Source organism: Callorhinus ursinus, unplaced genomic scaffold (assembly GCF_003265705.2).
Source record: "Callorhinus ursinus isolate GAN/ISIS: 27379988/994484 unplaced genomic scaffold, GSC_fseal_2.0 scaffold10, whole genome shotgun sequence".
NCBI lineage: Eukaryota > Metazoa > Chordata > Mammalia > Carnivora > Otariidae > Callorhinus > Callorhinus ursinus.
The window spans coordinates 51154213-51175880 of NW_027397072.1; the positions used below are offsets into that span (position 1 = coordinate 51154213).

The window sequence follows — 21668 nt, forward strand, 5'->3', positions numbered from 1 at the left end:
CTGGGGAGGGTATGTGCTATGGTGAGCACTGTGAATTGTGCAAGACTGATGAAACACAGACCTGTACCTCTGAAACAAATAATACATTATATGTTAAAAAAAGAAAAAAGATAGTAGGAAGTGAAAAATGAAGCGGGGGCAATCAGAGGGGGAGATGAACCATGAGAAACTATGGACTCTGAGGAACAAACTGAGGGTTCTAGAGGGGAGGGGGCGGGGGATGGGTTAGCCTGGTGATGGGTATTAAAGAGGGCACGTTCTGCATGGAGCACTGGGTGTTATACATAAACAATGAATCATGGCACACTACATCAAAAACTAATGATGTAATGTATGGTGATTAACATAACATAATAAAATAAAATTTTAAAAAAGTGCACATTCGTAGAGTCAGCAGTTTCATCTTGTACCCATTGAAGATCAGTATACATAAATATTCATCAAAACGTTGTTGCATAAAAACTTGAAAACAATTCAGGTGCCCATTAATAGGGGGCTTATAAGGTAAATTATAGTATATACCATAGTAAATACTTAGAATAATATTTGACCTTTTAAAAGAACACAGTGATGTGGTAAGTTCCTATTTGATAAGATTAAAATACAGAACAGTAGATTTATTATGACCTCATGTTTTAAGAAAAAAATATATGTGCTTGTACATGTATGAAAATACATAAAAGTCAGACTGGAAGAATGTATTCCATGCTGTTAGGCATTTCTCTGGAAGGGAGTTGGTTTAGTGAGTAAATGTGAAGAACGATTTTCACATTTTGCTCTATTCATTATTTTGAGTCTTTTATAATAACAATGTAATAAAAAAAACAGAAGAAACGTGTGCAAATGGCAAAAGGCAATACAGAGGCCAATTAAGTAAGCATACTCATGCTCATGATTATAGAAATGCAAATGAAAACATCAGTGAGATTTTTCATGTGTCATATGGGTAAAGATTGAAAATACCCAGTCTTGACAGCATTGTGACCAAAAAAAGTACTGATACGTTGTTTGTTATAATATGAATTTTTAGTAGGCAGTTTACTTCATTTATTAAAATTCTGTGTCCGTGCCCTTTTACTTAGAAATTTCATTCTTATATATTATTTTCAAGACATCATCACGAATAGGCAACAATATATCTGTAAGAATGTTCTTTAGATAGCATTTTTTTAAACAATGATATGGAAATAATAAGCACTTAAACAGATATTGATTGATACATCCATGTAATTAAAGATACAGATCAATATAAATGCATTAAAATTTATTTAAGATACATGTTAGGAATTAGAGAAAGACATCATACGGTTTCACTCATGCGTGGAATATAAGGAATAACGCAGAGGACCACAGGGGAAGGGAGGGAAAACTGCATGGGAAGAAATCAGAGGGAGACCAACCATGAGGGATTCTTGACTCAGGGAAACAAATTGAGGGTGGTGGAAAGGGAGGTGGGTGGGGAGATGGGCACTGGGGAGGGCATGTGATGTGATGAGCACTGGATGTTGTATGCAGCTAGTGCATCATTGAACATTATATCAGAACTAATGATATACTGTATGTTGGCTAATTAAAAAAAGATACGTGTTAGGTTTTTTTTAAAAGTATGTTATAAGTTAGTTTGTTTTGTCTAGTGTCATCTCATTTTTCCAGAATATGTGTGTGTGTGTGTGTGTGTGTGTGCGCGCGCGCAAGATGTATTGGTTAGAAAAAAGAATTCTAGAGGTCAGTCTGTTATCTCTGCAATGTAGAATTTACAAGGGACTTTGCCTTTCTTCCTTAAACATTTCTATAATGTTTAATGACTTTTTTTTCACCCCAATTATGCATTGCTTTTGTCATCAGAGTGCCACTAATATAGCATTTGAGTTCTACATTCTTTAGGAATTTGCCTGTTATTAAAATAAAAAATTGTTCTTTTGTGATTTTTTTAAAAGCTGAGTACTGTGTTTATGTAACAATTTTCTCTTGTTTTCATTTATTTTTCATCCCTTTAGTTATCATTAGTAACGATAATATTTAATATTTATTAAATGTGTACTCTGTGCCAGACACTGTGAATTACAAACTGCACCTATTTTAACCCAACCAGTTCTTGGATTATTACTGTTGTTTGTCCTGTAGAGCAGCAGTTCTCAAACTTTCTGGTTTTGGGAACTATTCATACTCCCCAAAATTACTGAGGACACCAAAGGACTTTTGTTTGTTTGTTTATATCTATCCATGTATGCCATATTAGGAATTGTCTTAGAAGTCTTTAAGTATTTATTATTTTATTTTAAAAGAGTAATAATAAACCCAATATAATAATGTTTTAATGAATAATGACTATTTTCTAAACAAATTTACTCTTCTGAGCATCATTGTTTTACATTTTTGCAAATCCTTTTACTGTCTAGCTTCATAGAAGACAGCTGATTTCTTACAGCTTCCACATTCAGTCTGTTGTGATAAATTGTTTTAGTAGATTGTATCATTCACAGATATTCAGTTCCCTTCCCTGTGTAGCCTTGGCCATATGACTTGCTCTGGTTAGTGAAATGGAAGTGTTTCAGATGTTACTTCTCAGAAGAAGCTGTGAGAGATATTCTGTGGTTCTTCCATCACTCTTTTCCCTCTGCCACGTGCATAGAATGTCCCAAAGCGTAGCTGCCCCATTTCCAACTTGGTTCTAGAATAAAAATGACATTAAGCAGAGCAGCTGATCCCTAGCTAACAATAATTTGGGTGAGGATTAAGCTTTAGTTGTAAAACACTGAGATTTAGGGGTTGTTTTTTGTTGTATCATGACTGAGTATAAGCTGACTGATACAGAAGTTGATAACTAAATGGGATACTGCTGTAATAAACAGACATACAAAAATACCTAAAATATCTGACATTGACCTTGGGGCTAGGCAGAAGGTGGTTCCCATGATAAAACTTTTGGTGAAATTTGTCACCTAAGGTAACTGGAAATCAGACAATATGCCAGATTGAGTATGTGGTATTAGGCAGTAGGAGAGCTTGGGAAACAAAATGTGACCAATGTTCTCTGGTTTCTATTGCCTTCATTTGTTTACCAAATAGAGATAAACTCAGGAGAGAATTGGCCTGTTTATTAACAGGGAGTAAAGGGAATAGGGAGAATCTAGAAATTCTAGCAATTGAAGAGTCACCATATTTAACTATTTCTCATTTTCAACTGATAAAATATATAATTGAAAATTATATGAATGGACGGAAACCCATTATATTTCAGCCACCTATCAAAGACCACATTAGAGCTAAAGCCAGCACACTTGCGTTAAAACCTCAGATTCAATTAAAGTTGAGTACCCAGCAAGAATCAAGAAAAATGAATGTCTTCCCAGAGGGCAGAGCCAACGGCCTCGGAAAGCAGTGAACAAGGAAGTCACTGCAGGCCCCAATTAAGGAATGTTCTTTACTCCCAGGGCAAGTGGCTCTTACAACTTCTGTCCAGCAAAGTTTCAGAATTCACATGGATAAGAGACTGCTGTGTGTTTCCTATCTTCCCCTTTCCAAATTGAAAATTATTCCAGTTGTGGTATTCCTGTTCTGCAATTATAGGTTGGATGTTTGAGGGGCAGCTCACTTGTCTTTTTGGTTTATTGGTCTTCAGAGTAAAAAGTGCCAGATTTGGACTTTAAAAAGAGTCTGTTACAAGATTATGGCCTTTTTTGTGACTCTGTTGGCATGATTGGATAGGAGTTTCTGGTTATCCCCTCTGGGGAGCAGGGTGTGTGTATTTTGTATGCAGAAGGAAAAAGCAAATACTGGTTGGCAGATTGTGGTCTTATTATTTTTTCTAATTATTTACTGCCTCTCCTTGTGAGAGAATTAAAATTCTCTACCCAGTGACCTCAAGCTTGGCCACATAACTTCCTGTGTCCAATGAAATGTAAACAGAGTGGATGGATGTCACCTTCCAGCAGAATCCTTGAGAATCATTACATTGTCTGCTATGGCTATCTTCCCTCTGTGCCAGGAAGGGGCTGCTTCTGCAGCCTGGCCCCCAGCTGACAATGTAACGTGAGTAAGAAATAAATCTTTGTAGTTGTAAACCACGAAGATTTGGGAATTATTTGTTATTACAGCTTATATAACCTAGTGTGAGTTGTCTGATAAATCAATATTGGTCAAAGTTTTTGTTTTCACCTCTAGAGTCCTGAAGATGCTAAACCTCCAAAATCTCCTAGGAAAAAAATCACTCTTTCTCCGCACTTTGCTAATGAAAGTTATAGAGTAAAAACTATTATTGCTGTTTGGCACTAGTCCATATATGCCATACATACTACTGTTATTTTTCACAGTTCCAAGATCCTGTTTTGTTGTAAGCTCAGTGCCAATAGTCAGAATTTCACTCTGTGCTACCTATTCCTCCTCATTAGTGTAGCGAAACAGTGTTCTGCAATAGTTTTGTTCAGTTGGCTTTTATATTGGCATGGTTAATTCTAGAAGCTGTGATCTAAATTTGTTGATCACACTTTGGACACTTAGAGACAGTGAATTGTAGCATCTGTCTGTGATTGAATGCAGTCAAAAAACACATGGAAAGTCTTCCATACACTTCAAACTACAGTGTCGGTACATTTTAAAGAGTTTTCAAGATGTTTCAGACATAGTTTTTTGAGTTTTTTGTTTTAGCTTGAGGAGACCTCGTTTCTTTCCCACAACCACAATGATTTGTCCTTTGATCACTGTATTCTTTGCAGGACCCCAGGCTCAGCATCTTTTCTTTGTTTGTTCTTTGATTTGTAAATTTTCAGAACCCCATAGCTAAATTTAAGAGATTGGGGCAAAAACTGTAGTCAGAAGATTTGGCTTCTTTAATTTAGCTCCATGGAGAACCTTAAGGCTCATTATCTTTCCTGACTTGATAATGCAAATGAGTACCTGAATCTTAAGGATCCCTCAGGGTTGCTATAGCAATTGATTATGTTTCATAAAAGCTAGATATATAAAAACACAGCATGTTCATATTCCTTCCAAAAACATTTTCACCAATTCAGTGATAGGAGAGTACTTATTGTCAGGTTAATTCAGCTAAGGCAGTGGGCATAGAGTCTTACATCAGGTAGGAAAAAAAGAATTATAAAAGTTATAATGTAATCTAGTAATTGACTACTGATCATCTGCTAACCAAGGCATCTTGAATTGAGGTAAGTTGGAGCAGAGCTGGGCAATTTTGGTGAACTGGTAAACTTTTATAGACTTGGAGGTTGTATTCTGGGATTTATCTTAGGTCTGTCTAACTGACTTGAATTAAACTTTGGTACCCAAGAAGTTGGCACAGAAAAAATAACTAGCAAAGCTAGTGAAGGTCATTAATTTCTCAAGTGTAACCTATCGACACTGAGTACATCTGTTCCTTGATAGGCTGTTCTCCCAGCATATCAATATATCCCTGCACAGAGAGCCTCTGTCCATGTGGTATGGAAATGGCAGTGTTCCTGTCTTCTTGTCTCATTAGCTAACTGGAGTCAGGCACTCAAACTTGAAAGTAATTTCTTTTCAGTTTTAGGTAAGTATTTATAAAACTGGTTTTTTAGACAACTGGTAATAGGATAGTTAGGTAAACTATTCATATAGTTGAGGAGCCAATAGTTATTTTTCAAAGGTCCTTGGAAAGCATTATGTAGTTGATTCATTGTTTTTTGACATCCTTAGCAATTCTGTTGTTATGGGATTAAAAAATAATTTGAAGACTACTCATTGCAGGGCCTTTGAGTTCTGTTAATGTCAGGGAAAGGACATCAAGAGAACTAAAAAAAAACAACCAAAGAAACCTGACTCATAAATTAGAGATGACAGAGGTCTGGAACTCTTTTTAGCTTGATGAACTAAAGCTAAAATATAAAGAATAATATACTGTCTTTCATAGATGAATATGTCATTAATGATCAACCATCTGTAATATGCTTTTTGTTGATTTTCTCAATAGAGTTAGAAAACAAAGAATGGGAATGTTTAGTAGGTTATTCAAATCAATAGTGCCTGTAATAACTTGAGAATTTGAGTGGGTTGCAAGTTCAGGTTGGATAGGCAAGACTATATAGGTCTACGAAAAAGCTAAATTGATCTAAGATTGTGTTATAGAATATTATTTAACAGTTTTCGGAGTGTGGTCCCTGGAACAGCAGTGTCAGCTTCACCAAATAACTTGTTAAAAAGTTGCAAAATCTTGGGCCCCATCCCAGACATGCTGAATCAGAAACTGGAGCTTTTGTCCTAGGAATCTGTTTCAATAAGTCCTCCAGGGAATTCTGATGTATGCTAAAGTTTAATAACTACTGATCTAGAACAGTATCCTCTTCTACTCAATGCTGGTCAGAGCATTCCTGGATCAAATATTCTGCTTTTATTTTATATTCTATAAAAGATGCTGATAACTTGGAGTGCTTCTAAAAGAAAATGCTACTGTATAGGAAGGACTAGGAACTTGGGGCGCCTGTGTGGCTGTCGGTTAAGAGTCTGACTCTTGGTTTCAGCTCAGGTCGTGATCTCAGGATGGTGAGGTCAAGCCCTGTGTTGGGCTCCATGCTGGGTGTGGAGCCTGCTTAAGATTCTTTCTCTCCCTCACCCTCTGCCCCTCCTCCCCCGAGTATGCTCTCTCTCTCTCTCTCCCTCTCTCAAAAGAAAAAAAGAGAGAAAGAACTAGAAGCTGAATCTTATGGAGATATTTGAAAAAAAATTTGGTATATCTAGCCTAAAGAAAAGATAACTTAGAGGCTTAAGACATATAATTGTTTCCTTCAGTTAGCCAAAGGGCTATCCTAGCTCTTGAAGGTAGAACAAAAGGCAGAAAAACCTTCTGGCAAAAGTGTTATATGTTGTCTCTCATTTAGTGAGCTTCGCTTCTTTGGAGGTATTTGTGTGAAGTTCTAGACACCCTCAGTGGTAATGCTGTAGTAGTCATTCTTGTTGTGGGTCTAGGCAGATGGCCACTGAGGTCTTCTCTAGACTAAAGGAGTATGTATCCATGACTTGCACCAAATCACCTTACTCTCAGTCGGCTTCTGGTCTTTACCTAAGCAGTCTTCTCATATTTAAGTGATGGATGAAACCCTTTTATCTGAAAATGTTCTTATTTTACCCCAGTTCGTCTCTAACTAGTGTTAGAATTCTAAATTAAGCCTTATTTTCCTTCTGCCTTGTGGAGGTATTATTTCCTTATCCTCCAGCCTCTTCCTGTTGCTGTCAGCCGGATTTCATTGTTCCTTTGTAGGAAACTTTCTTTTCTTTCTTATCACTTTTTTTTAAAAAAGATCTTATTAATTAATTAATTAATTAATTTAGAGCATGAGTGGGAGGAGGGGCAGATAGAGAGGGAAAGAGAGACTCCTAAGCAGGCTCCACCCTCAGCGCTTAGCCCCAGGTGGGGCTTGATCTCAGGACCCTGAGATCATGACTGAGCCAAAATCAAGAGTCAGACACTCAACCGACTGAGCCATACAGGGTGCCCCAAGATTTTTATCTTTTTATGTCTCTGTCTCATATTCTATGTAATTCATCATATTTGTCTGGTAGTCCAATCTATTGTTTAGATAATATGTTGAATTTTACATTTTAGTGTATATTTTTCTAAAAGTCCTATTTGGTTCTTTTTGATATCTGTCTGTTCATAATGTTCTGTTATTCTGTAATTATTTGAATTCCTTTTATCTTGTTTGTCATCTTAAATATCTTAAATATATCTTTTATTTTAACTTTCAAAAGTTCTTTTGTCTCAAGTCTCTATGCTTTTTATTCTTTTTGTTGATCTTTAGACTCTACCTCATGAAAAGTCAGTTCTTTTTTTTAAAGATTTTATTTATTTGAGAGAGAGAGAGCAAGAGAGTGAGAGAGAGAGTATGAGCAGGGTGAGGGACAGAGGGAGAAGCAGATATCCCAATGAGCAGGGAGCCCGATGTGGGGCTCAATCCTGGGACTCCAGGATCATGACCTGAGCTGAAAGCAGATGCTTAACCAACTGAGCCACCCAAGTGCCCCGAAAATCAGTTCTTCATGTGGTATTAAATTTTTGATTATGAACTTATCTTTGGCAAGAATTGTTTTTCTGTGGGAATGTATATTTCCTAGATTAATGAAAGTGTCCCTATTGAGCTCTTTTACCTTTGTTTTTCCTGGTTGTGTCAGGAATTTCAGTGATCCAGGACTGTATTTTTTTGTTCATATTTCAGCTTAGAGATTCCTGTACTACATGAGTATTGTATATTCTGACAGCACATCAACATTTGGATTTTAATTTCTCATGGGAGACTATTTTTTTCCCAACAGCAAGTGCTTATTTATTTATTTATTTATAGCTTCCATTTCACTTTAATCTGGTCTCTTCTCACTGACAGTATAGCCTTTCAAGGTCTCAGAAGTATGCAGTGTCATGGACTTAATGTTTGTATCCCCCTAAAATTCATATATTGAAATCTAAATCTTAGCACTCTTTTTTTTTTAAGATTTTATTTTATTTGCGAGAGTGAGAGAGCGAGAGTGGGGAGGAGGGGCAGAGGGAAAGGGAAAAGCAGGCTCCCCACTGAGCGGGGAGCCCGACACGGGGCTCGATCCCAGGACGCTGGGACCATGACTGGAGCCGAAGGCAGATGCTCAACTGACTGAGTCACCCAGATGCCCCATAAATCTTAGTGCTCTTATAAGAAGAGGCCAGAAAGCCAGCTTGTTTTCTTCTCACCAAGTGAGGATACAGTAAGAGGTTGGCAGTCTACAGCAACTCAAACGATGGCTTTCAGCAGAATCCAGTCATGTTTGCACCCTGATCTTGGACTTCTGGTCTCCAGAACTATGAGAAATAAGTTTCCGATGTTTATAAGCCATCCAGTCTGTGGTACTTTATTGTAGCAGCAGGTACTTTGTTGTTTTAGCAGCTAAGATGGCAGGAGTCTAGTTTATATCTCCATTCTTCTGTGGAACCTGAGGTCTATCCCTGTATTGATATTAAAATCCAGTATGTAGCTGTTAGGTAATTCTGGCCTCTTGTTCTTCTGAGATCTGAGCAGAATCAGCTCCAGAGCACATTCCTCTGGTTTTTAGTTAGTTAGTTTTTGTTTTGTTTTCTTTTTGCCCTAGTACCTAGATATTTCCTATTCTTTCAAACTCAATTCTTTAACTAAAAAATACTATGATATTGAATTAATAATTTCTATGTTTTGTGTCAGCTCAGTCTGTCATATTGTCAGTGTAAAAATTTCTTGATCTCAAATTCTCCCATTTTTTTTGATAGTGTTACTTATAGGTGTGTAAGCAGAAAGTAGCTATGAATACCTTATCCATACAATTCTCATACAACTATAAACCTAAAACAAATTCATAACTTAAATCTAAAAATTTATAATGAATAAACAACATTAACTTAATAAGATCAGTTTTGTGGTTTTGCTAAAGCTAACTTGCTGTATCCAACACGAATAGTATCTAGTATCAATGCAGAATTTTCAAAGTTACATGTATGATTTTTCAATTTTCTACCAATTTTGTCTAGTTAACTTATCATGAAACTTTTTCATACTATGTGGCAAACTATTTTGATTTTCACCTGATACAATTGCATAAAGGTCCATGTCTGCCCTTTTGCTCAGTGGCAAAAATATCCCATTACTTGATACTGTTCTCATTGTAAACACAAATGCAAGGGCAAACACTAAAATTACATAATGGTTTTCAGCTATAAAAACAAGCATTCAGATAAAACAAACCACAATTAATTTATGTTTTTAGACAATCACAAAAATGTGGAAAATGACCCATCAAGAACCATAGAACCTGTCTCTGTAAACCAGTTTGGGGAACTCTGATCTGTGACATATACTTGTGACCCAGCTGCTTGAATTAAGAAGAGTTGTCTCTGGGAATGATATCAAGAAAATGGTGGAGTAGGCAGCTCCAAACTCTCATCCCTCCACAAAAACATTGACCAAATGAATGCTGAGTCAAGAAAAAGGCAGTCTGATAACAGTAGGAAATCTGTGTGGTGTTTTTACTTGCCTTCTACCCACTTTCCCACCAGCATGTTGGTAGTTTTGAAGCAGTAACAGCCCATGTTCATGAATGTGGGTCCCTGTTTACTGACTGCAGAAGGATCAGAGCGTATCTTTTATGCAAATTATTATGTATATTTCTTCTAACCTGTCTAAGTCCTACCTCATGCTCAAATTATTCCACTTTTCTCAGCAGGAACTTTGGAGAACAGAAGGCAGTAGGTTTGTATGTTCAAAGTGCTGAAAGAAAAAAAAAGCCTGTCAACCCAAAATTCCATATTTGACAAAACTGTCCTTTAAAAATGATGTAGAAATAAACGAAAGCTGAAGTAGTTCATTCCTACAAGAAATGCTAAAGGGATTCCTTTAGGTTAAATGAAAGGGCACCAGACAGTAACTTGAAGCTATATGAAGAAATAAAGATTTCCAGTAAAGGTAAATATATATAAGAATCAGTATTTGGGAGGGAGGGGGCTTTTTATCTCTACTTTGCATTCCTACTGGATTTAAAAGACAAATTTAAAGAATTTAAATTTTATTAAATTTAATAAATTTATAAATATTAATTTATTAAATAAATTAATTTATTTAAATTTTAATTTAAATGAATTAAATTAAAAAAAGAATTACAAATGTATCTTATTGGGTACACAATATGTATTAAATGTATAGAAATGTTATAATTTATGGCAACTACAGATAACCTAGATGAAAAGGACAAATTTCTAGAAACACACATTATCTAAACTGGCTCCAGAAGAAAGAGAAAATTGTAATAGACTATATAATAAGTAAAGAGATTAAATCCGTAATCAAAAACCTCCTAGTGAAGTCTAGGACCAGATGGCTTCACTGGAGAATACTGCCAAACATTTAAAAGGAATTAATACCAATCCTCCATAAACTCTGCTGAAAAATAGAAGAGCAGGGAACACTTCCTAACTCATTCCATGAGACCAACATTAACCCTGATACCAAAGCCAAATAAAGACATCACAAGAAGAGAAAGTTACAGACTAATACTCTGCATAAATATAAAAGGACAAACCCTCAGTAAAATACTAGCAAAGTGAACCCAGTAATATTGAAGGTATTGTACACCCTGACCAACTGGGATCTTACCTGGGAATGCAATACTGGTCCATAAGGGAAGCAGTCGGGTAATACACTACATTAATGAGTGAAGGAAGAACACTACATTATCATTTCAACTCTTACAGAAAAGTGATCTTAAAAAAATACAACACTCTTTTGTGGTAAAAACACTCAGACAACTAGGAATAGAAAGGAATATTTTCTTGTTTCCTTTAATTATGTGTATTTGCACTATAATATTTCTAGATGTGGGACTCTTCTTATTTATTTTATTGGACATTCATAGAGCTTCTTGGATTTGGGGCTTAATGTCCTTCATTGGTTTTGAAAAATTCCCAGCCAGGTTCTCATCAACTTTTTTTTCTGTCCAATTCTTTCTTTTTTCACTTTCTTCCTAGGACTTTAGTTACATTAGCTCTATTAAAAATATATTAGATTTTTTACCGTGTTTCATACGTTTCTTATAACATTTTCTGTTCTATACATCTGATTTTCTTTCTTGGAGCCTGAATATTTGGTTGAACCCATCTTCTAGTAAATTAATCCTTCTGCTGTATCTAATATGTCATTAAAAACATCTTTTGAGTTCTCAGTTTCAGGAATTGTGTTTTTTAGTTTAGAATTTTTATCAGTTTTCTTTTTTCTTCTTTTTTTAAAGATTTTATTTATTTATTTGACAGAGAGAGACACAGCAAGAGAGGGAACACAAGCAGGGGGAGTGGGAGAGGGAGAAGCAGGCTTCCCTCCGAGCAGGGAGCCTGATGTGGGGCTCTATCCCAGGACCCTGGGATCATGACCTGAGCCGAAGGCAGACGCTTAATGACTGAGCCACCCAGGTGCCCCTTTTATCAGTTTTCTGTTGATAGGTCTCTGGTCTAAAATTATCTATCTCGTTACCAGTTTTTTAAACATTATTTCATATTGATAATTATAATATATTAATTACCCAAGGGTTTTTGTTTTCTGTTTTTATCTTGTTTTGCCCCACCTCCTCTCATGATATATTTCTGTCATTTGATACTTCTGATAATTTTTTAAAGTTCTGGACCAATATTCTCGCTGCAAAGTAGGCTACCCTTAAGGCTTTATAAACTTTAGTATGTTTCTTGTTTACACGTAATCATAAGGTCTAGTCCTGCTGGAATCTCAGCTTGAATCTTGGGCTGTTTGCCAGGACCCTTCCTCCTTGGTGGACCTTGATCTCCAAACTTCTGCCTAGCCCCGTGAGACTGCTTAAATTCTGCTTGGCTTTCTCACCTCTTGGCAGGTCTTCCTGATTGTTGTTTCTGTTTCATGCCCCCTTTACAGTTTAGGATTAAGTAAAAGCAAACAATATAAAGAATGTCAATCTCATTTCTCTGCCCTACACTTTGCTCCAACATCATCTTATTCCCTAATTTTGACTGTCTTTGTTTGGGGGGAGCCTGGCGTAAGAGTGCTGAATCCATTATTGTTTGACTCCACATGATTGAGCAGCTCCAGTTTTCTTCTCAGCCTCCATGCCCCCGTGTTGGGAATAAGCAAATTCCCCAAGGGGAAGAAACACTGGAGAAATTCCAGGTCACCTCAGTGTTTAACTTTTCTCTTTTGTTTCCGTAAATCTTTGTGTCTTCCATTGCTCTCTGGTGCCTTCAAACAGCTGTTTTTATTTTGTTTTGTTTGTGTTATTTCATCAAGTTTTACAGTGGGTCTTGATGGCAAGATTTGTTTTATATCAGCTGTATTGTCATTGGAAGGCTCCTAAGTCTCTTTTTATTTGTAGATACTCTTCATTTTTTTTAATGCTTTGTTAGTTATTTGTTAAGGAAAATTAGCTACTTATTTTATAAGATTTCCCGTGGTACATCCCTGTGATATCACTAAACATGTTCTTCTGTGCTATTTTCATTAAGTTGGTGGTTAAATATAGATGTAATTTTGATAAAAATATTTTATAAATATTTATGTATATTTCTAATTGCGTTGAGTTGGGAGGCACATCATGTCTAGTTTTCTCCATTTTTGTGATGTTAAGAATTAATCCATGTGTTCATTTTAATTTTAATTTGCATTTGTGTCAAACGGTAAATAAATGTATGTTTTTAACTTTGTAAGAAAGTGCCAAATGGTCTTTAATGGTAGCTATACCATTTTATGTTTCTAAAACCAATGTATGAAAGTTCCAGTTGCTCAAAATTCTTGTCAACATTTGGTATTGTCATCCTTTTTGTTAATTTTAGTCACTCTAAAGGTCACTCTAATGGGTAGATACTGGCATTTTTTGTTGTTTTATCATTTCCCCAGTACCTCCTGCTAGTGAGCCCTTTCATATGCTCATTGGCTGTTCATAGATCTTCTTTTATCAAGTGCCTAATCAAATCTTTTCCCCATATTTTACACTGGGCTATTTTTCTTATTAAGTTGGAAGAGTATTTTATATATTCTGGATACCAGTTCTATTTCAGTTTCTGTATTCAGTTCTATATATATCCCAAATCCTTAGCTTTTCATTGTGTCCTGCCTAAGAAATCCTGTACTCTGAGTTTTAAAAACTTTTCTTCTGTATTTTTTCTAGAAGATTTGAAACTATAACTTTTTCTGTTTGGGTATATGATCCATTTAGGTATTTTCTTCTATATATCAGAATGATGAAACAGTTGAGGTTTATGTTTAGGCATATGGCTACCCATTTGTTCAAGCACCGGTGCTGCAAAGTTCTTTAAGATTTCATTGGACATTATCCCATTTACTGATTAGAAGACATTTCCTGACCACAACACACAAAGTTCAACATACGTGTCTTTTAAAATCTATGATACTACATTATTATTCAGGCCTCACTTACCATGATAATTTTTTTCTGGTTGATCTGTCAAAGTCTCAAGTGTATTCTGTCAAGATCTCTTACTGTCATTGTGCTGCCTGTGGTTTTTGGTACTTTCCCTGTTCTACAGTTTTTTTTAATGCATTCTCATGCAATATTATGTGTCGTGTTAGGGCTTGTGGCAGTGAGATCTTTATTTTAGAATGCTGATAGGAAATGACCATTTGGTTTAATAACATTTGCCTTGAATTTGAACTTATGTCTTATAAATATGTTACTACCTCTTCTTTTACATTTGCTGTTTCTTTATATGCCTTTACCCATTATTCTCTCAGTTTCATCCATTTTTTTAATCTCATCTTTGTCTTTTAATAAGATAATTTATTTATTTTGGAGAAAAATGAGTTTCATACTTTTAATAAGATAATTTAAATGATACACAACTATTGAGCTGTTTATTTGGTTATAAGTGTGTAGTTTTGTTCTTTCTCTTTTTTAAAGTTCCTTTTGTTTCTTTCATTTTGGTGCATATGCCATATTTTTTAGCCTTGCACATCCCCAGGGCTTTGAAGAATGTAAGTCCTTTCTTTTTTTTTTTTTCAAAATATTCTTCAACTTTATAATTCTCTTAGTGTTAGAATTAGTGTGAAAAATTTTATTTGTGACTTTTTAATCTAAGTGGTTTATCAACACATTTTCATTATCCCCTTTTTCCTCTCCTATATTTTTAGTATTTCCCAGTGTTTTAGATTGAGTATTACTATTATTATTACAGTGTTATTTTCTATATTATGTCTTTTTCCAACAGTGAATACTGAAATTTACACTCACTTTTAAGACAACTGTTAAATTTATCTCACTTTCAGTTAGTTTGCTTTAGACTATGGCTTTCACAATGCATACCTTTAAGTAAAGATATTTGTTTCATATTTTGTGAGGCCTGTACATTTCATGTTGTTTTCTTCTCACCTTTTAGCTTGATCAAAATAATTTTTATGTCACTTTTTTGACCTTTGATACTCTGTACTTGTTCCACTGTCATCTACCTTTTAGTGTTGCAGTAGAGAAATCTGATTTTGGTTAACAACCTAATTTTCTACCTGAATGCTTGTATTTTTCTGTAAATATTTTTCTGATACATTGATTGTTGTTTTTTTTTTTTAAGATTTTATTTATTTATCTTAGGGTGGGGAGACAGAGGGAGAGGGAGAAAGAGTCTTAAGCAGACTCCGCACTGAGCACAGAGCCTGATGTGGGGCTCGATCTCATGACCCTGAGATCATGATGTGAGCTGAAACCAAGAGTCACACACTTAACCAACTGTGTCACCCAGGTGCCCCTATATTGATTATTCTTAATGTTTCATTTTTTTCTTGGCTCCCCTTTACAAACATCATTTGACCTGATGCTAACTTTATCTTCTGTGTTCAAATTGATCATCTTTTCTATTATCATTTTTAGCTTCATACCAAGTTCTGGGAGAATGTCTCATGTTTGTTTTCCACATAGCTAGGTTAATTTTCCATAGCGTAAAGCCTGCACTTATTCCCTGTCATATGGAACTCAATTTAGTTACTATGCTTTTGGTATTCTTATAACACTTTTATCTTATCCATCTCTCTTTATATTTCCTGTTGACTTTTGGATTTATCATGTTATTTCACCTCACACTATTTTCTCCTATCGCTTTATGCTCCTTTTTTATTGGAAATGATTTATTTTATCTTTTAGATGATAATACCAATGAACTTCTTGGAAGTTTCCTTTTTATCCTCTAATATATGATTTTCTGAGACTTGAGAATTCTGTGAGTCTTTTATTTTATAAGATTTTTTTTAAAGATTTTATTTATTTATTTGAGAGAGAGAGAAGGAGAGATAGAGAGCACGAGAGGGAAGAGGGTCAGAGGGAGAAGCAGACTCCCTGCTGAGCAGGGAGCCCGATGCGGGACTCGATCCCGGGACTCCAGGATCATGACCTGAGCCGAAGGCAGTCGCTTAACCAACTGAGCCACCCAGGCACCCTCTGTGAGTCTTTTAGATGCTGTATTAGGATTCTCTAGAGAAACAGAACCAATAAGGTGTGTGTGTGTGTGTGTGTGTGTGTGTGTGTATAAAAGGTTTATTGTGTGTGTAAAAGGTTTATTACTGGAATTGGCCTCTGTGATTTTGGCTCCTGAGGAGTCCTAAGATCTGCAGTTCTTAAGCTGGAGACCCAGGAAGTTTGTGTAAGTTCTGGAGTGAAAGCCTGGAGGCTCAAGACCTAGTAAGAGCTATTCAAGTCTAAAGGCTGGAAAAGACTGATGTTCCAGCTCAAGGCAGTTAGGCAGGAGTTCCTTCTTACTCACGGGAAGATATGCCTTTTTGTTCTGTTCAGGCCTTCAACTAGTTGGATGAGGCCCACCCACATTAGGGAGGGGAATCTGCTTTACTCAGTCTATTGATTTAAATGGTAAGCTCATCTAAAAATACTCTCCCAAACATACCCAGTTTAATGTTCGACCGTATATTTGAGCACCTTGTGACCCAGTCAAGTTGATGCATAAAATTAACCTCCACAGATTGCTATAACCCCCCCTTTTTTTTCATTTTGTAGCATTTTTACTTGGGCTATGTGCTAGTATTTTATTCTCCTACTTGACCTCAGATATAGTTCTTTGCACATTGTATCCTTGTCAAAAAACAGAGTGGACAGCTTTTCGTCCTTTTCTCTGCCCCATTTAATGGCAGTCTCATTCCTTTCCCAAACTATTTGTGTGCATAATGATATGCACGCACATCTCTCCTCTGATTTCCTGATTCTACTGGCTTTTAAGTTATCAGTTATTACAGCTAATCAGCTTCAGTGGCTTTCATGCCTAAGAGTGTATTTTCTCACATAATAACAATTCCAGTAATCATAATCACATAGAGGCTCAGGAATGTCACGACTAAGGCGTTTATAACCTCTTGACCTTTTCCTCAAGGTTTCAAGGTAGCTGGAGAAATTTAGCCATTATGTCCCTAGACAGCAGAAAGGAGGGAGCAGGCAAAAGGGTTTCTGAAGACATTTCTGCTTTCAAATCATTTGCCTTTCATTCTGACAGGAGACTGAGAAACATAATTATTCTGTTTGTATTGCCAAGGATTATTTTGTTAACGTAGAAGGGAGCAGGGATAACAAATAGGCAACTAACATAGTCTGCACGTATTTTTTGAGTGGAGGTCGTGTCTTCCTATGACCATTGTCAACTTCTCTAAAAACTTTCTAAACTTGTGGAGTACCATGTAAACGGTCAATTTCTTTTTTTTTTTTTAAATATTTTATTTATTTATTTGACAGAGAGAGCATAAGCAGGGGGAGAGGCAGAGGGAGAAGCAGACCCCCCACTGAGCAGCGAGCCCAATGTGGGGCTCAATCCCAGGACCCTGGGATCATGACCTGAGCCAAAGGCAGACACTTAACCAACTGAGCCATCCGGGACCCCCGTAAATGGTCAATTTCTAGCATGTCCTGTTACAGAGATTCTTCAGTTCTTGTTCTTACTGTGCTGACAGGACTGTGCCTCTAAGATTCCATTATATTTCAACAGTTTTCCTTTAACTACAACTTTATGCCATCTCTTCAAGATATACAGCTTCTGCTTAAATTTAAGAAAGAAACTGGGTGGCTGGGGGTAGTTGAGGGACACCTGAGGAATAGGGGGAACCACATTTTTAATGGCCAGGAGTACCAAGTATAGAGAACAGCTGCCTAGCTCTGTATTAGGTAATGCTCAGGGTCTCTGAGATGAAGGGATAGATGGTAGAAGACTTTTCAAGAGTGTTTGATGCACCATATTATAAATTCTAGGAACATTTTTCTTAATTCAGCTTCTACCTCCTTCTTAGGATAACTTCATCCCTATTTTTTTCAATCTTGGTTTTAGCATTATTGTGGCTTTTCATCTTTTTCTGGCTCTTTTCTATTAGGAGTGTTTGTAAAAAGCTATTCTGAAGGGCTGTTAGCCAGGCGATCTTTATTCAGTGGGTATTTATTTTAATAGCCATTTGGTTTCATTACCTTTTAATGAGTTCTTTGATAGCAAGTTCCTTAATTAACAAGGCAGTCTTTCAGGTTTCCTCTTTTCTAATTGTTAACATATTTTGGTGCTTTCACACAGATACACTATGATGAAAAGTTTCCTCTTTACAGCTCCTGTAGGGCCATTCAGAAGGGAAAAAGATGGGGATGGGGAGAATATGCAGTGTGTTTCCTTAGAATATAAATGGTTTAAGAGCATTTGTTCTCCCAAAATGAGACTGAGTGAAATATTCATATTTCATCCTTGATTTCCTATGACAGGAGTAACTCAGAGTGGATTTCTACATGTATGAAAGTTGATTGAATCTAGCTCACATTAGAACTTGTATGTTGAATTTTTCTGTAACCGCCTCTCAGAAAATGTGGAATATTTAATTCTGCCTGGGACCCAAATAAATTTTCATTTAAAAATTTCCTTAAGCTATCTGCAATACTCCTCCCAAAGATAAGAACATTTTATAATAAACCACCTACCACTCATTGAGGCCCTCATATGTGCCAGATAACTGTACTGGTCTCTACATTCTGTTATCCCATTTATTGCATAAATTTCTGCGAGGTTGGTGTCATTATTGCCACTTTACCAATGAACAAGCTAAGTCTAACCAAGATTAAATAACTTTCCTAGAGGTCACATAAGTGATAGGGCTGGGATTTGAACCTAAATTAATATGAACCAAAGTCCTTGCTCTTTCTCTGTAGTATCACTTCCACTCTAGTCTTGTCTTGTTTTCACTACCACGTACCATAAAATGGACATGGTGGCTCAGGCACTGTTCTCCCATAGTAAGATTAATTAGAGAGCTAATGAAATTTTTGTAAAGAAGATCTTAAATGATTTCCCTCAGAGAAACCTAAGGTTTTAAATATTCTGAAATGAAGTATTTGTATTGGCAGAAAATAATGAACCAAAGCACCTACAGGATACGTTAGCTCAAAAAAGCAAAAAAGAAACTCAGACTAATGAGGTGTTTGGGAGGAGAAATGCTCTTATTTAGGGTATTGACCAGTTAGGAACTGAGTAATAAGTTGTATGTGGAAGTTAAAAGCGACTGGCTGGCAGACAGTTAGGCGTCTGTACCATTGTGTTTTGTAAACTTTCTCCTATGGCTGTGGTGTGTTTTTTCCAAGCCCACTTAATTTTTTATGAGGTTTATAAAGGTCTTGAATAAACAATTGAGATTATAGAGGTTTTCCTGGAAGCTTTGGTTAATATTTTAATATGCTCTGCTTTGTCACATTATTAAATAGCTTATTGGAAAGTTTGAAAGAGAGTGTTTCTTTTTTATTTTTCCTATTTTTCTTTCTCATTTCTCTTTTAAAATTTTGATCTAGCAGTTAAATATCAAAATTCGATATAGTTTTTAGCTGATTCTCTCTCTTCTTTTTATTTTAACTTGATGCCTCTACAGATCACCCTTGGATTGGGAATTAGCATCTGGGAGGCCTCCACTTAAAATTCACTTCAAGTGAAATTCCAGTTTAGAGGGTATATCTTGAAATGAAGCCAGTGATTGTAAATATAAGTGGTAAGAGAGGACTGGAGAAGGAGAAGGGGAATTGGATAGGGTCAGAAAACAGGAACTAATAGAACTTTGGAGATTACCTCATTGTGACCTTTTGCTCATTAATATTTGAATCTGATTCTTTGGCATCTTGGTGAAATGTCAAGCATGGCAAAGACTGAATACCTTCAAAGACATTTCTGTGTTAATGAGATGACTTGATGAAGTTGACCTTTAACCTGAACAGGAATTGAGGAAAGAGAAAGGAAGAGTTTTTATTTCTCATTATGAGGACTTCTTATTCTATGGAGGTTTGTATAGTAATAATTGTTATTTGTAGAGTACTTTATATGACCACATTTCAAATTGGAAGCCACTCGGAAACATTTCCATGTTGTTGTTATTGGGATGTAATGAAGGTCACCCAGAAAATCCTACCACTTTTGTGAAGCCTTCTCTGACTATTTTGGCCTTGTAACCATTTCTTCTAAAATCATATAGCACTTAGAGTTTATTCTGCTCAATTTAGCACTTAATTGCATGTTCTCCTTGATTTGCTTCAGAACGGGAAGTACGCTTTCCACTTTTTTGCGTGACAGAATTTTTTTGGTTAAAAAGAAGAAAATCATATGACTCTATAAAAGGCGTAAATAGTAAAATATTATGAACTCATAAAATACTTACATTTTAAGCAAATATACCCAATGTCTTGTCAACTGTTTTCCATACTCAGGATCAGAGGAATAAAAATTATAATATTCATAAGACATTTACTGAGTACTTAATGTAAGTCAGATACTGTGGTGAATACTACATAGGAATTCTTTTTATTTAACCATTGTAACAGTTCTATTTTTCAGATGACAAAACTGAGGTGAAGAATAACGTCAGTGTTTTAGGGCATCATATTTAATGTTTGTTTTCATTAAACCACATATCTGTAATTTGTCTGTTTACCTTTATATATTTTTCTATTTGTTTGTTTTTGCTCTTAACACTATTTTGATCTATGGCAGTCGAACATGCAAGTCAAGGCGTTTGCTTGTGTTTTTGTTGTTTTGTAATGGGAATGTACTGATTAACTGACTGTACCTTTTATCCTTTATTGCGAATTTGAGTTCATAAGACCCATATATGAGTGCATTTTCTTTATAAAGCAAAAATGTTTGCCAAGCTGATAATGTAAATCAAGACTAGGGCATATAAGATTATTGGCAAGGGAGAAATTCTTTAAATGTCTATTATAGTTTTTTCTGGTTTTATATATTGGCAAATTAAAAAGATCCTTTTTAGTTCTACTTGTGATCTCATAGCTCATAACAGACTTATTCTCTAGTTATAAATATTTTTATATTTATATTTGTATATTTATATACAAAATATAAAACCAGAGAATTGTCAAAAAAAATGAAGGGATCAATGCTTGGGATGTAAATAACAATTGGTTTCAGAGGAACAGGATACCAAATAAGAAAGAAACACAGAGAAAGAATCCCCCAAAATGTCTTTATAAAATTCCTCTTCAGTTCCTGGCTAATTTCTAAGCTTCACATGAATAAGGCACACTCTGAAGCTGTAGAAGACATCAGCTGCTGGAATATTAATAGTTGAGCAAATATTCTGGCGTTGCACAGCAGAGAAACATTGAGGATTGGACCCATGGAAAGACCTGATGAGCACGTGGCCTTTCAGTTTAAACATCAGTAAAGCCATTTGCAGGGATTAAGAACAAGTTCCTAAGATAAAAGGTGAAATTAAAATAGACCCACTATAACTTTAACAAGCCTGACAAAAATGAAAGTGATCCACTAATAATTTAACTGCCTGCCTAAACAAAACTCAAAACTCTACTGAGGAGGATAAAATAATCTAGTGCCTCTATAGCATCTTATCTGCAATGTATGACATATGAAATAGAGTTTTTTTTTTAAGATTTTATTTATTTATTTGACAGAGAGAGACACAGCGAGAGAGGGAACACAAACAGGGGGAGTGGGAGAGGGAGAAGCAGGCTTCCCGCAGAGCAGGGAGCCCGATGCGGGGCTTGATCCCAGGATCCTGGGATCATGTCCTGAGCCAAACACTTAATGACTGAGCCACCCAGGCGCCCCTGAAATAGTTTCTTAACGTGATAGTAAGCAGAAAAACTGACCTGTAATCAAAAGTTAAAACAGTCAGTAGAAGCAGATTGTTAGATAATCCAGATATGCT

General features: G+C 35.9%; 1 protein-coding gene and 1 long non-coding RNA gene across 4 annotated transcripts in view; one reads left to right on the forward strand and one right to left on the reverse strand.

Moving 5' to 3' along the window:
- Positions 1-21668, forward strand: part of EXOC6B (exocyst complex component 6B) — a 606254-nt gene that overhangs the window by 386540 nt on the left and 198046 nt on the right. The window lies entirely within an intron of this gene.
- Positions 1-21668, reverse strand: part of LOC112821156 (uncharacterized) — a 106651-nt gene that overhangs the window by 55363 nt on the left and 29620 nt on the right. Inside the window, exons 2-3 of the long non-coding RNA XR_003207361.2 lie at positions 19559-19696; positions 10156-10232 (exon numbers count right to left, since the gene is read on the reverse strand). This is a non-coding gene — a long non-coding RNA (uncharacterized lncRNA). The remainder of the gene's footprint in view (positions 1-10155; positions 10233-19558; positions 19697-21668) is intronic.